This window comes from Cryptomeria japonica, chromosome 4, assembly GCF_030272615.1.
Source record: "Cryptomeria japonica chromosome 4, Sugi_1.0, whole genome shotgun sequence".
Lineage (NCBI taxonomy): Eukaryota > Viridiplantae > Streptophyta > Pinopsida > Cupressales > Cupressaceae > Cryptomeria > Cryptomeria japonica.
Window position 1 is genome coordinate 568978749 of NC_081408.1, and position 4422 is coordinate 568983170.

Consider the following 4422-nt stretch of genomic DNA (forward strand, 5'->3'; position numbering starts at 1 on the left):
GAAATGAATGATATATTTTGGACATCTATAGGAATCGATGGAGCAACAAGTGGAACTATGGGTGGATTTGGTAGGGGATTATTACTCCATGCCCCTAATCTATGTTGTGGCATTCCACGACTAACACTCTGGAATGACTTAATGTCAAAATAATTTGGTTTTTGGTTCATTACAAACTCACAGTATAATTTCTTCAAAAAATAAAAAAGGGACCTCATAATTACGATGTGGTGAATAACAAAAAACCATCCACCATCTATCCCAAAAGTGTCTAACCATTTCTGGATGCACACACCACCTAATTGAAATTCTTTTCTGGTTAGGTTGCATTGGTTCTCTTGTTTTTGGGTTAGTAAAATATGGACATAAATGAGCTTTGGTTATTTTCAGATCAATGATTTGCCTATAAGTTAAACCATCGGCATAAAAATCATGCAACTCTTGTCATCGTCTATGAAATTGATCTAATTGAGAATCAACAGATCTAACTAACTCGACAACAATTTGCATTGATTTTACAAACTCTAGAAGATGGGGTGGCGTGATTGGCTCATTTTGGATAGCAGCAATATTTTGTTCAATCACTTGTAGGTTTTCATTAATTCATTCTCTTAAATGAATTTCATCCAATCTAGGGGGTGGAGGTGGTGGTGGTTGTGGTGGAGGTGGAGGAGGAGGAGGAGGAGGAGGGGGTTGTGGTGGAGGATTTTCTCCTAATAGTTCATCTATGTCAAAGACATCCATGATAACAAAGAGCTCCTGCATATATAAAGATATACATGAATTATATACAACTCTATGTCAAAGAAGAATCTATTTTAGTTTTAAAAAAAACATTTATAAATAGTAACATTTCTATGTTGTTGAATGAGATACACATGAAATATAATATAATATTAAACTTAAAAAAATATACATGTACATACTATTGAATCTTTAAATATAAACTTTGCGCACAAAACTTAATAAAAACTTTCAATGAAACTTCATAAATCTATTATATATTCAATTTAATGCATTCATTTCTTGTAAAATGCATCAACTATTAAAATCAATATAAAATATTTCATAGATAAGATCAATAAAGAAGTGGGAAATAAGATGATACTCCTTCTAGTGTAAGAATATATAAGGATTGATGATAAGTGCTTAAAATGAGATATTGAAATGTAAGATCATTACGCTCTATAAACCAAGATATGATCATATGATCATCATGTGAGGCACAATCATATGATACTAAGATGCAAAAATGCATGATCAAATAGTGATAATCTATTATATTCTCTAAAATAATAGGCCAATGTATGAACATAAGATATAATTATATATAAATGGAAGGATATACCAAAATGATCTAAAGTGATAAATTGCCCAATGTATGAACATAAGATAATACTTTAAGAAGATAGATTAACCAATATACAAACATAAGATAATGCTTTAATAAGATAAAAAAACCCACTATATGAACATACATGTGAAGCAAAAAGTCTTGAAGATCATAAGATAGAACAAAGATTAAAGTATAAGACATAAATCATTATGGAAAATTAGTCTAGTTACTAATAAAGATAAGATAATGTAAAAATAGGAGATAATTTACACATGAAGTAAAAGTAGGATTAAAAAAGGAAATCAAGTGAGAAAATATTAAACATGCCCTACAAGTGGGGTAATAGAATACATGCACAAATTCACGGAAGTATAAGGATCTAAAGTGATAATAGGATCTAAAGTGATAATAGAATGCATGCCCTACAAGTGGGGTAATAGGATCTAAAGTGATAAATTGCCCAATGTATGAACATAAGATAATACTTTAAGAAGATAGATTAACCAATATACAAACATAAGATAATGCTTTAATAAGATAAAAAAAACCCACTATATGAACATACATGTGAAGCAAAAAGTCTTGAAGATCATAAGATAGAACAAAGATTAAAGTATAAGACATAAATCGTTATGGAAAATTAGTCTAGTTACTAATAAAGATTAGATAATGTAAAAATAGGAGATAATTTACACATGAAGTAAAAGTAGGATTAAAAAAGGAAATCAAGTGAGAAAATATTAAACATGCCCTACAAGTGGGGTAATAGAATACATGCACAAATTCACGGAAGTATAAGGATCTAAAGTGATAATAGGATCTAAAGTGATAATAGAATGCATGCCCTACAAGTGGGGTAATAGGATCTAAAGTGATAAATTGCCCAATGTATGAACATAAGATAATACTTTAAGAAGATAGATTAACCAATATACAAACATAAGATAATGCTTTAATAAGATTAAAAAAACACTATATGAACATACATGTGAAGCAAAAAGTCTTGAAGATCATAAGATAGAACAAAGATTAAAGTATAAGACATAAATCATTATGGGAAATTAGTCGAGTTACTAATAAAGATTGGATAATGTAAAAATAGGAGATAATTTACACATGAAGTAAAAGTAGGATTAAAAAAGGATTTATCAAGTGAGAAAATATTAAACATGCCCTACAAGTGGGGTAATAGAATACATGCACAAATTCGTGGAAGTATAAGGATCTAAAGTGATAATAGAATTTGCATGCCCTACAAGTGGGGTAATAGGATCTAAAGTGATAAATTGCCCAATGTATGAACTTAAGATAATACTTTAAGAAGATAGATTAACCAATATACAAACATAAGATAATGCTTTAATAAGACAAAAAAACACTATATGAACATACGTGTGAAGCAAATAGTCTTGAAGATCATAAGATAGAACAAAGATTAAAGTATAAGACATAAATCTTAATGGGAAATTAGTCTAGTTACTAATAAAGATTAGATAATGTAAAAATAGGAGATAATTTACACATGAAGTAAAAGTAGGATTAAAAAAGGAGATCAAGTGAGAAAATATTAAACAAGCCCTACAAGTGGGGTAATAGAATACATGCACAAATTCGCATAAGTATAAGGATCTAAAGTGATAATAGGATCTAAAGTGATAATAGAATACATGCCCTACAAGTGGGGTAATAGGATCTAAAGTGATAAATTGCCCAATGTATGAACATAAGATAATACTTTAAGAAGATAGATTAACCAATATACAAACATAAGATAATGCTTTAATAAGATAAAAAAAAACACTATATGAACATACATGTGAAGCAAATAGTCTTGAAGATCATAAGATAGAACAAAGATTGAAGTATAAGACATAAATCATTATGGGAAATTAGTCTAGTTACTAATAAAGATTAGATAATGTAAAAATAGGAGATAATTTACACATGAAGTAAAAGTAGGAGATAATTTACACATGAAGTAAAAGTAGGATAAAAAAAGGAAATCAAGTGAGAAAATATTAAACATGCCCTACAAGTGGGGTAATAGAATGTGAAGTAAACATAAAAGATTAAATTATGTGATATCTAGTGGTTTCTCTTTTATGTTATGTGTCACCTCAATGTGTACATTCACTTTGTTGGTGCAGCATTATTTTCTTGCATTTAGCTAACTAGTGTATTGCATATTTGCATCTAGAGGATAGGATAAGATAACTTGGGTAGATATCTACCTAGGTAGGCATCACATGTTCAACTCATACTCCCTAATTTGGTAGAGATGTGGATATATGTTACTCATCTTCTCAATTTTTTTGTAAGAGTTCTCTGTAAATAAGATTTTATATATATTAGAATTTTCCTAAAACATGTCTCAAAATGATTAAAACACTTGAATCAAGGTCAAAAACTAGAAATGTGAGATACATGATATGGATGATGACAAGAATGGTTGAGAATAAAGAGAATTTGAATGGATTATGGTATACTCCTAAGTGTAGGGTACTTATAAAAAAAATTATACATGATGCCAAGGTACTTGTCCAAGGTGTCATAAGAATGGTTTTCACCCATGAATAAAAAAATTATGTTAAAAAAATTATGTTTACTTTTCTCTCTTTTTTAATTTTAATGTAAGACCAAATCCTTTAGGTGTGGATATATGTTAAATGATACACAAGATATTTATAAGTTTTTTAAAATCCAATAATAGGACCAACTATGGATCTATTATGCAATGTCATGGCATAATAGGACCTATTATGCCATCATGGCATAATAGGTCCATAATTGGTCCTATCATACTAAGTAAACATGTCAAATTAGCATAGTTTAAGTGTTGGAGATTTCGTTTTCATTTTTTTTTTTTTCGATTTTGTTTTCATTTTTGTTTTTGTTTCGATTTTGTTTTCGTTTTTGTTTTTGTTTCGATTTCATTTTCGTTTTTGTTTTTGTTTCGATTTCATTTTCGTTTTTGTTTTTATTTCAATTTCGTTTTCGTTTTGATGTTTCTGAGATATCTAATTTGATATTTTGTTTTGTTAACTATCTAGGTTTGGTTTTGATTTGTAAATTTGTTGATTAGGGTT